Source organism: Trichechus manatus, unplaced genomic scaffold, assembly GCF_000243295.1.
Source record: "Trichechus manatus latirostris isolate Lorelei unplaced genomic scaffold, TriManLat1.0 scaffold00051, whole genome shotgun sequence".
Lineage (NCBI taxonomy): Eukaryota > Metazoa > Chordata > Mammalia > Sirenia > Trichechidae > Trichechus > Trichechus manatus.
In genome coordinates, this window is record NW_004443987.1 from 1,180,486 (window position 1) to 1,193,134 (window position 12,649).

Sequence of the window (12,649 nt, forward strand, 5' to 3'; positions counted from 1 at the left end):
AAGAGCATAGGTGTTTGATTTTTAGAAGATCCCAGTTATCTAGCTTATCTATTGGGTTTTGTGCATTGATGGTTATGGTTTGTATCCTGTTAATGCCATGTATTAAGGCCTGAAGTGTTGGTCCTAGACTTTTGTCTCTTTCAGTTTCTATAGTCTCGGCATTTCTTGGCATTCTTTGGCTTGTAGATGGATCCTCATATGCTGTCTTCCCCATGTTATGTGACTGTTTCCATGTCTGGCCTCCCCTTTTTATAAGACAGAAGTCATATAAGATTAGGACCTATCCTACTCTGATATGATGTCATTAACTTAACATCTGCAGAGAACAAACCCCATTTCCCCAAACAAGATCACATTCACAGGTACAGGGGCTAGGACTTCTACATATCTTTTGAGGGAGCACAATCCAATCCATAAAAGATACGTGATTAACTAGAAGCTCATACTTTATTCAGATTTCCTTAGTTTTTACCTAGTGTCTTTTTCTGTTCCAGGATCCAATCCAGGATACCACATTACGTTCAGTCATCATGTCTTCTTAGGCTCTTTTTGACTATAATAGCTTCTCAGAGATTCCTTGTTTTAATGACCTTGACATTATTAAAGAATAGTGGTCAGGTATTTTGTAGATTGTCCTCAGATGGGATTTGTCTGATATTGTTCTCATGATTAGACTGGGGTTATAGGTTTTTGGGAGGAAGACCACAGAAGTGAAGTACTGTTCTCATCACATCATGTCAAGGTTACATGTGATCAATATGACTTATCACTGGTGATGTTAACCTTGATCTGCTGGCCAAGATAGTGTATGCCTAGTTTGTAAACTATAAGGCTACTTTCCTCCTCTTTTCCATACTCTAGTCTTTTGAAATAAGTCACTAAGTCCAACCCACTCTCAAGAGGGATAGGGGTGGGGATTAAGCTCCACTTCCTGGATGGGGAATTTCTTCATAAATTATTTAGAATTCTGTAAGGAATTATTTATTTATTTTGTTGCTCAAATTGTTCTAGCTTTGGCTATTGGAAGCTTTTTCCTGTGTTCCTTTGGCATGCCCCCATCGTTTTGGGTTTGAGCACTTCCTTACTTTATGGCGCTACAATATGGTCATTTTGTATATTCCTTGCTGTAGCCCTAGAATCAGCTATTTCTCCAAGGTGCCCCGGTTCTTTTTAGTATATAATAATGTCTTTCCGAATATGAAAGATTATAGCAGAGCCAATGGAAACCCATTTAAAGGGGTATCTGTATATGGGGAGGAAGATGGTTAGAGGCAATTTGAGAGCATAAAATAAGAGTCAGATAGCCTTATGTTCAGGTCCCAGCTCTTTCACTTTCTAGCTGTATGACTTTAGTCACTCAACCTCTGTGAACCTTGATTTCATCATCTTTAAAATGGGCATAATAACCTCATGAGTTTGCACTGATGAAGATTAAATGAGATAGAACACAAGTTTTACATAGTACCTGGCATGTAATAAGCATTCATGTGTTAGCTATTGCTGTTATTAGTTTCAGTTCTTTACTTGTCTGAACTACTGTAATATCATGAACAACTGGAAGCACTCACTTTTTTTAATTTAATACCTATGTTATTCAGCTGGCCTCTTGTTATATTTCTTTCCTTAGGTATAAATTTGATAGGACCCAGTGCATGTTCTCCTGTAGGATCATCACTGAGAAGCTGTGAATGGCATCACTGGTGGATCTCTATGCAGGTGACAGTTCTAGGGACCATTTGCTTGAAGTAACCCCCTTTTCAGGTTCAATCCCCTCTTGATTCTTTATCACTCTTTTTGTTCTAGGCCATAATAAAATTGTTTTGTTGGATTGTGATCTATTCTTACCAAAGTTCACAGAATGCTAAATTTCTCTCTCTTTTTTCCACAGAATGGAAATTCTTTTTTACCCTTGTAGTAAATTTTTAGTGTCCCCTTGTCAGGTGAGCCCTTTAAAGTGATTCCTAGAGAAGAAATTGTCTTCCTTACTGATCATGAGATTCTCCTCCTAAAGGTTCTTCCTATTTTACTGTGGATGAAGTAAAAATCCTTATCTTGAATGTTAGCACCCCATATTAGATTGCCACATTTTTTATATCCCAGCTTACCTGCGAGCTTTCTCCGATGCATATGCCTGACATGTCCTTTTCTCATAATTTGCTTCACTGGGCTATCATTCAAATAACTTTTTAAACTCTCCCTGGAGTAATTTCAAGAATGCCAAACTCTACCTGAAGTAATTAAAGGAGTGATAATACCTCCCTAGGAGTCCCTTGGTGGCACAAATGGTTAAGTACTCAACTACGAGCCACAGGTTGGCAGTTTGAATTCATCTAGAGGTGCCTCGGAAGACAAGCCTGGCAATCTGCTTCTTAAAGGTCACAGCCATTGAAAACATCATGGAACACTTCTACTCTGCACACATATAGGGTCGTCATGAGTTGAAATCGACTTGAAAGCAACTAACAACAACAATACCACCCTATGTATTGTCTCTTGAACACTACTATTCAATCATCATCCTCTAGAATGCATGGGTTGTGTCCTTTCACCATACTTATTCAATCTGGATGCTCAGCAAATAATCTGAGAGGCTGAACTATATGAATAAGAATGTGGCATCAGGATTGGAGGAAGATTCATTATCAACCTGCAGTATAGAGATGACACAACCTGGTTTGCTGAAAGCAAAGAGGACTTGAAGCACTTACTGATAAAGGTGAAAGACTACAGCCTTCAGTATGGATCACACCTCAACACAAAGAAAACAAAAAATCCTCACAACTGGACCAGTAAGCAACATCATGATAAACAGAGAAAAGATTGAATTTGTCAAGGATTTCATTTTACTTGGATCCACAATCAACACTCACGGAAGCAGCAGTCAAGAAATCAAACAATGCATTGCATTGGGCAAATCTGGTGCAAAAGACCTCTTAAAAGTGTTAAAAAGCAAAGATGTCACCTTGAACACTAAGGTGTGCCTGACCCAAGTCATGGTGTTTTCCATCTCCTCATATGTATGCAAAAGCTGGGCAATGAATAAGGAAGACTGAGGAAGAATTGATGCCTTTCAATTATGATGTTGGTGAAGAATATTGAATATACCATGGACTGCCAAAAGAACGAACAAATCTATCTTGGAAGAAGTACAACCAGAATGTTCCTTAGAAGCAAGGGTGGTGAGACTTCATCTCATGTACTTCAGACTTGTTATCAGGAGGGACGAGTCCCTGGAGAAGGACATCATGCTTGGTAAGGTAAAGGGTCAGTGAAAAAGAGGAAGACCCTTGACGTGATGGATTGACACTGTGGCTGCAACAATGGGGTCAAACACAGCAGTCATTGTGAGGATGATGCAATACCTGGCAGTGTTTCGTTCTGTAGTACATAGGGTTAGTATGAGTTGGAATCTACTCGTCAGCACCTAACAATAACAACAACACTGAGTAATGATGTTGAGCATCTCTTCATATGTTTATTGACCGTTTGTATATCTTCTTTGGAAAAATGTCTATTCAAATCCTATGTCTGTTTTAAAATTGAGTTGTCTTTTTGCATTGAATTCTTTATATATTCTGGATACTAGATCCTTATCAGATATATGATTTGCAAATATTTTCTTCCATTCTGTGAGTTGTGTTTTCACTTTCTTGATAGTGACATTTAATGCACAAAGGTTTTTAATTTTGATGAAGGCCAATTGATCTATTTTGTTGTTTTCCTTTTATTTTTGGTGTCATATCTAAGAAACCATTGCCAAATCCAAGGGATGAAGATTTACCCTTATGTTTTCCTCAAGTGTTTGTAGTTTTAGATCTTACATTCAGGTATTTGATCCATTTTGAGTTAATTTTTCATATGGTGTGAGATAGGGTCCAACTTCATTCCTTTGCATGTGAATATCCAGTTGCCACAGCATCATTTTTTTAAATAATATTTTATTGTGTTTTTGGTGAAAGTTTGCACAGCAAATTAAATTCCCATTTAACAATTTCTATGCATATTATTCAGTGACATTGGTTACATATTTCACAATGTATTAACATTCTCATTACTTCCATTCTGATTGTTCCGTTTCCATTAATCGAGCTTCTCTACTCCTCCCCCCTTACCTTCTAATCTTTGCTTTAGGGTAAATGTTGACTTTGGTCTCATATAGTTGATTTTTTTTTTAAGGAGCACAGAACTCATGGGTGATGTTGTTTATTTTATGAACTTATCTGTTATTAAACTGAAAGGTGAGTTCCGGCAGTGGTTTCAGTTCCAGGTTTAAAGGGTTTCTCAGGCTGATGATCTCGGAGGTTCCTCTGGTTTCTACCGGCCTGGTAAGTTTGAACTTTCTTAAGATTTTGAGTTTTGTTCTATGTTTTTCTCCTGTTCTTCCAGGGACCATCTATTTTGTCACTGGTCAGAACATTCCATAATGGTAGCTGGGCACCATCTAGTTCTTCTGATCTCAGGATAGATGAGGCCGTGGTTCGTGTGGGCTATTAATCCTGTAGAGTAGGTTTCTTCTTTGTGTTTTTGGTTTCCTTCTTTCTCTTTTGCTCCAGACAAGTAGAGACCGATAGATGTATCTTAGATGGCTGCTCACAAGCTTTTAAGACCCCAGATGCTACTCACCAGACTAGGATGTAGAACATAAACTTTATGAACTATGTTGTGTCAATTGACCAAGTTGTCCCATGAGACTGTGGTCCTAAGCCTTCAAACCTAGTAAACCAATCCCATGAGGTGTTTGACCAATCCCATGAGGTGTTTTGTTATGTTTAGGAAGTATCCGTAACTGTGCCCCCTTTTTGCTTTATTATATATATGAATGTACATGCAGCACAGACAAACATGTTTATAGCTATGCCTACAGATACACCTATATGTGCACATGTATGCACAAACATATACTTTCCTATATACATGTATGCATACTTATCTACTTATGTAACCACACATATATTTTTTGGTTGATATTTCTGTTTTTCCAAGATTGTTTATATTATAGCATTTACCAAAAATGTCCTTTGTTCATGTATAGTTAGTGTCATCGTTTCCCTTGGTCAAGTTGTGCAGACCTTACCTGCATTTGTTATTGCCTTTCCTATCACCAAAAATAACAAGTGTCTACTATCTAAAAATTAATTCTCCCTCCCTATCTCTCCTATCCCTGGTAACCACCAAAGAACATTGTTTTCTATATGTGTACTTATTCTTTTCTTTTTATAAAAGTAAGATCATATGATGTTTGTCTTTTTGTGATTGATTTATTTCACCCAGCATCATTTTTGAAGACACTATTTCCCCATTGAATGGTCTTGGCAGTCTTGTCAAAAATAAATTGATTATAGATGTATGGATTTATTTCTAGACTCTCAATTCTATTTTATTGATTTATACATCTATCCTTATATCATTACCATACTGTTTTGATTACTGTAGCTTTTTAGTAAGTTTCGAAATCAGGAGGTGTGATAGTCCTACAACTTAGTTAATCTTTCTCAAGATTGTTTTGGCTATTTTAGGCCCCTTGCCATTCAATATGAATTTTAGTATCAGCTTGTCCATTGCTGCAAAATTGCAGTTGGAATTTTGATCAGGATTCCATTGAATCTGTAGATCCCTTTGGGAACTATCGCCATTTTAACAATGCAAAGTCTTCTAACCCATGGACACAGAATGTCTCTCTATTTATTTAGGTCTTCTTTATTTCAACGTCTTGTAGTTGTCAGTGTACAAGTCTTATACCTCCTTGTTGTTGTTGTTAAGTGCCGTTGAGTCAGTTCCGACTCATAGCGACCCTATGTACAACAGAATGAAACACTGCCTGGTCCTGCGCCATCCTCGCAATTGTTGTTATGCTTGAGCCCATTGTTGCAGCCACTGTGTCAGTCCATCTCCTTGTGAGTCTTCCTCTTTTTCGCTGACCCTCTACTTTACCAAGCATGATGCCCTTCTCTAGGGTCTGATCCCTCCTGATAACATGTCCAAAATATGTGAGATGTAGTCTCGCCATCCTTGCTTCTAAGGAGCACTCTGGTTGTACTTCTCCCAAGACGTATTTGTTCATTCTTTCGGAAGTCCATAGTATCTTCAATATTCTTCGCCAACACCACAATTCAAAGGCGTCAATTCTTCAGTCCTCCTTATTTATTGTCCAGCTTTCGCATGCATATGAGAGAGTTGAAAACACCATGACTTGGGTCAGGTGCACCTTAGTCTTCAAAGTGACATCTTTGCTTTTCAACACTTTAAAGAAGTCTTTGGCAGCAGATTTGCCCAATGCAATGCATCTTTTGATTTCTTGACTGCTGCTTCCATGGGTGTTGATTGTGGATTGTGGATCCAAGTAAAATTAAATCCTCCACAACTCGAATCTTTTCTCTGTTTATCATGATGTTGCTTACTGGTCCAATTGTGAGGATTTTTGTCTTCTTTGTGTTGAGGTGTAATTCATACTGAAGTTTGTGGTCTTTGATCTTCATCAGTAAGTGCTTCAAGTCCTCTTCACTTTCAGCAAGCAAAGTTGTGTCATCTGCATAATGCAGGTTCTTAGTGAGTCTTCTTCCAATCCTGTTTCTTGGATTATTTGCTCAGCATACAGATTGAATAAGTATAGTGAAAGGATAAAAGTTATATTTATTCAGAAGTATTTTATTCTTGATGCTCTTATAAATGAAATTGTTTCCTAATTTCATTTTTAGAGTATTCATTGCTAGTGCATAGAAATACAGCTGCTTTTGTGTGTTAATATTGTATCCTGCCAGTTTCCTGAAATCATTTATTACCTCTAATTTTCTTTGTGAACTTTAAAATTTTTAGTATTTTCTACGTATAAGATTATGTCATTTGCAAATAGTTTTACTTCTTGCTTTCTAATTTGGATTCCTTTTATTTTTATTTTAATTGCTCCAGCTAGAACTTCCAGTACAATGTTGAATAGAAGTGGTAAAGGTGGGCATATTTATCTTTTTCTTGTTCTTAGAGGGAAAACCTTCAATCTTTCTCTAGTATGATTGTCTTAGGCTGGGTTCTCTAGAGAAGCAAAACCAGTAAAGTGTATAAATATATATATAGCGAGAGATTATATCAAGGAAATGGCTCATGCGATTGTAGAGACTAGAACGTCCCAAGTCCGTGGATCAGGGTAGAGGCCCCTCCCAAGTCACACAGCTGCAGAAGCTGGCAAGCCCAAGATGGGCAGGTCGGAGAGCAGGGCTCCCGCTCACAGGCTGTGCAGATCCATGAATCCCAGGTTTGGCAGATAAGCTGACAGCTCAAGTCCCAAGAACTGGAGATGAGACAACAGGAAGCAGCTGCAGGATCCAGAGAGAGCAAAAAGCCAGAATGTCTGCTTATATACAGATTCGGGCCACACCCCCAAGGAGACTCCCTTTCATCTGATTGGCTACTCACAGTATATTCAATCATGGGAGTGATTACATTAAAACACTGGGAATCATGGCCCAGCCAAGTTGACACACAGTCTTAACCATCACAATGATGTTAGCTGTGGATTTTTCATAGATGCATTTATCAGGTTGAAGAAATTTCCTTCTATTCCTAATTTGTTGAGTGTTTTTCTTTTCTTTTTATCATGAAAAGGTATTAGATTTTATTATATGTTTTTTTTCTGCATGTATTGACATGATCAAGTGGAGTTTTTTCCCCTTCATTCTATTAGTATGGTATAACTCATTGATCGATTTTTATATGTTAAAACCACTTTTCATTCCTGGGATAAATCCCACTTGGGCATGGTGTATAATCCTTTTAATATGCTGTTGGATTCAGTATGCTAGTATTTTGTTCAGGGTTTTTGCTTGCATATTCATAAAGGATATTGTTTTGTAGTTTTATTTTCCTGTGATATCTTTGTCTGGCCTTGGTATCAGGGTAACATTGGCCTCACAGAATAAGTTAGGTAGTATTCTCTCTTCTTTTTTGAAAGAGTTTGAGAAGAATTGGTTTTGTTTCTGTAAACATTTGGTAGAATTCACCAGTGAAGCCATCTGGTCCTGAAATTTTCTTTGTTGGGAAGTTTTTGATTACTGACTCAATGTGTCTGTTTATTATAGTTCTATTCAGATTTTCTATTTCTTCTTAAGTCAGTTTTGAGTGTTTGTGTGTTTCTAGGAAATTGTCCATGTCATCTAGGTTATCTAGTTTCTTGGTGTACAATTCTTCATAGTATTCTCTTTTAAGCCTTTTTATTGCTATAAGGTCGATAATAATATCCCCACTTACATTTGTGATTTTAGTCATTTGAGTCTTCTCTCTCTTTTGTTCAGTCTAGCTAAAGGTTTGTCAGTTTTGTTGATCTTTCAAAGAACCAACTTTTAGTTTCATTGGATTTCTTTTTGTTTTAATTCTTTATTTTGTTTCTATGAAATTGACAGAATTGAAGGGAGAAATAGTTCAACAATAATAGTTGGAGACTTCAAAACTCCAGTTTCAATAACGTATCTTTATCTTTATAATTTACTTACTTCTGATAGCTCTGGGTTTAGTCTTACCTCCTTCTTCTAGTCCCTTATGGTGTACAGTTAGGTTATGGATTTTAGATCTGTCTTCAGTATTAATGTAGGATTTATAGTTATAAATTCTCTTCTGAGCACCACTTTTGCTGCAGTCCATAAGTTTTGATATGTTGTATTTTCATTTTATTTCAACTCAAAGTATTTTCTAATTTCCCTTGTGATTTTTTCTTTGACCCATTGGTTGTTTAAGAGTGTATTGGTTACTTTCCCAGTTTTCCTTCTGTTATTGATTTCTTGTTTAATTCTATTGTGGTTGGAGAAGATACTTTGTATAATATCAATCTTTTAAAATTGATTGAGACTTGTTTTGTGGCCTGACAGTTGGTCTCTTCTGGTGTATGTTCCATGTGCCCTTGAGAAGCATGTGTATTCTGTTGTTGTTGGCTGAGTGTTCTATACATTTCTGTCAGATCTAGTTGGTTTATAGTGGATTGAAGTCCTCTATATCCTTGTTGATTTTCTTTCTAGTTCTATACATTATTGAAACTGGGGTATTGAAGTCTCCAACTATTATTGTTGAACTATTTCTCCCTTCAATTCTGTCAGTTTCATATATTTTGGGTCTCTGTTGTTTGGAATGTATATGTTTTTTATTTTTATATCTTCTTCATGTATGATGCTTTTTTCATTATATAATATCTGTCTTTATCTCTAGGAGCCCTGCTGGCACAGTAGTTTAAGTACTCAGCTATTAACAAAAAAGGTCAGCGGTTTAAACCCAACAGCCGCTCATGGGAGAAAGATGTGGTAGCTTGCTTCTGTAAAGATTTACAGTCTTGGAAACCCTTTGGGGCAGTTCTACTCTGTCCTATAGGGTAGCTATGAATCAGAATCAATTCGATGGCAGCAAGTGGTGGTGGTCTTTTTCTCTAGTAACTTTTTTTGTTTTAACGTCTGTTTTGTCTGATATTGGTATAGTCATGCCAGCTCTCCTGTGGCTTCTGTTTGCATGATATATCTTTTTATAGTCTTTTACTTCCATATCTGTTTGTGTCTTTGAATCTAATGTATTTCTCCTTTTGACAATTTCTGCCTTTTGAGTGGATTGCTTAGTCCATTCACTTTTAATATTAGTTAGATTTACGTCTGCCATTTTCCTTTTTGTTTTCCACGTCTCATATCTCTTTTTTTCTCTATTCTTCCTTTACTGCTTTCTTTTGTATTGAATAATATTTTCTAATATAGCATTTTAATTTCGTTAATGATTTTTTCACTTTAATTTTTGAGTTTTTTTGTATGTGGTTGCTCTAGGGTTTACTATATACATCTTAACTTATTATAATTGTCTTCAGTTTTATACTAGCTTAATTCCAGTAACAGAGAAATGTTATTCTTATATAGATTTATTCCCTTTCCCCCTTTTTGTGGTATTATTTTTATACATATTACATCTATTAATGTTACAAACCTAATAATACATTGCTATAATTATTAGTTTATCACCTGTGTTCATTTCCTTAGTCCATTTCAGCTTTGCTCCCATCCATTTCCTTTGTGCTGATATTAGCAAATATATTACACATATATTACATTGCCTATATGTTATAGGCCCAACAAGATATTATATACATATTATTTTATACAATTGCTTTTTAAATCAGGGAAAAGAAGTAAGGAGAAAAATAGGCATTAATAGTGTCTATTATAATTACATAATTACCTTTCCTAGTGTTTTTTAACTATGTGGATTGCTATCAGCCTGAACAACTTTATTATTTCTTATAAGGCTACTCTTGGGGCCCTGGTGGCACAGTGGTTAAGCGTTTGGCTGCTAACCAAAAGGTCAGCAGTTCGAATCCACCAGCCACTCCTTGGAAACCCTGTGGGGCAGTTCTACTCTGTCCTATAGGGTTGCTATGCGTCAGAATCAACTTGACAGCAATGAGTTTGTTTGTTTGTTTGTTTAATAAGGCTAGATGGGTAGCAATGAATTCTCTCCATTTTTGTTCATCTGGGAAAGTCTTTATTTCATCATCATTTTTTTAACAATAGCTTTGTGGGATATAGGATTCTTGGTTGACAGTTTTTGTCTTTGAGCACTTTGAACATGTTGTCCCATAGCCTTCTTGCCTCTAATGTTTCTGCTGAGAAGTTATACATTAATCTCATTGGGGTTCCTTGTAAGGGATGTATTTTTTTTCTTGCTGCTTTCAAGATTTTCTTCTTGTCTTTGACTTTCAGCATGCTTACTCTGATATGTCTATGGGTCTATTTGCATTTATTCTACTTGGAGATCATTGAGCTTCCTGGATGTGTAGGTTATTGTTTTTCAAAAATTTGGGGAGTTTTTAGCCATTATTTCTTTGAATAATTTTTCTTCTCCTTTCTCTCTCTCCTCTCCTTCTGATACTCCCATTACTCATATTGGTGCACTTAATGGTGTCTCACATTTCTCTGAGGCTGTGTTCATTTTTATTTATTATTTTTACTCCCTGTTCTTTGGCTTGCATAACCTCTATGGATCTATCTTCAAGTTTGCTAATTTTTTCTTTTGCTAGTTCAAATCTACTGTTGTGCCCATCAGTGAATTTTTGTTTCAGTTGTATTTTTCAACTCCAAAATTTCCATTTGGTTCTTTTAAAAAATTTATATCTCTATTGATATTCTCTTTTTAATGCAACATTGTCATCATACCTTCCTTTGCTTCTTTAATCAAGCTTTCCTCTAATTTTGTGAATGTAGTATTTATAATGGTTAGTTAAAAATATTTTTCATTTAAATACTACATCTGGATACTCTCACAGGCAATTTGTGTTACCTGCTTTTTTCTGGTGTGTTGGTCACACCCTGCTGTTTCTTTGTGGGCCTCATAATTTTTTGTTGGAAACTGGACATTTTAAATCATATATTGTAGCAACTCTGGGTACTGGGCCTCCCCCCACCCCAGGACTCATTATTGTTATTTTCTTGTATATTTGTTTAATGACTTGCTGTGTTATTTTAGTGAAGTCTATCACCCCTTCTCACCCAACAATGTTAAGTTTCTGATGTTACTCCTCAGGGAAGCATAGTTTTGGGTATACCCACAATCATCCTGGGATGACAGTAGTATAGTTAAGGCTCTTTTCCACTTTTTACCTGGTAACATCCAGCTGTTAAACTGCACCAAATGCTGGCAATTGCTCTGTGGTTTCCAACAATGTCTTGGGAGCATAAATTCCTCTATAAACTAATCAAATTGTGGCTGCTTGGATGGAATAGTTTCTCAGTGTTTGATCTTTGTTCTGACCTCAGGAGGGTGCCTCCCAGCTGTCATTTCTTCTTCAGTCTTCCTTATTCATTGTCCAGTTTTGCATGCATATGAGGTGATGGAAAATACCATGGCTTTGGTCAGGCACACTTTAGTTCTCAAAGTAATGTCATTGCTTTTCAACACTTTAAAGAGGCCTTTTGCAGCAGATTTGCCTAATGCAATACATCATTTGATTTCTTGACTGCTGCTTCCATTAGCGTTGATTGTGGATCCAAGTTAAATGAAATCCTTGACAACTTCAATATTTTCTCTATTTATCATGATGTTGCTTATTGGTCTAGTTGTGAGGATTTTTTGTTTTCTTTATGTTGAGGTGTAATCCATACTGAAGGCTGTAGTCTTTCATCTTCATCAGGAAGTGCTTCAAGTCCTCTTTACTTTCAGCAAGCAAGATTGTGTCATCTGCATAACGCAGGTTGTTAATGAGTCTTCCTCCAATCCTGATGCCCTGTTCTTCTTCATGTAGTCCAGCTTCTCGGATTATTTGCTCAGCATACAGATTGAGTATGTATGGTGAAAGGATATAACCCTGATGTGCACCTTTCCTGATTTTGAACCACGCAGTATCCCTTTGTTCTGTTCAAACGACTGCCTCTTGGTCTACGTATAGGTTCCTTATGAGCACAATTAAGTGTTCTGGAATTCCCATTCTTCACAATGTTATTCATAATTTGTTATGATCCACACAATCGAATGCCTTTGCATAGTCAATAAAACAGAGGTAAACATCTTTCTGGTATTCTCTGCTTTCAGCCAAGATCCATCTGACATCAGCAATGATATCCTTGGTTCTACGTCCTCCTCTGAATTGAGCTTGAATTTCTGGCAGTTCCCTCTTGATGTACTGCTGCAACTGTTTTTAATT

General features: G+C 36.6%; 1 pseudogene; it reads left to right on the forward strand.

Annotated features, from left to right (window-relative positions):
• Positions 1-12,649, forward strand: part of LOC111820799 (tRNA wybutosine-synthesizing protein 2 homolog) — a 154,854-nt pseudogene that overhangs the window by 7,167 nt on the left and 135,038 nt on the right.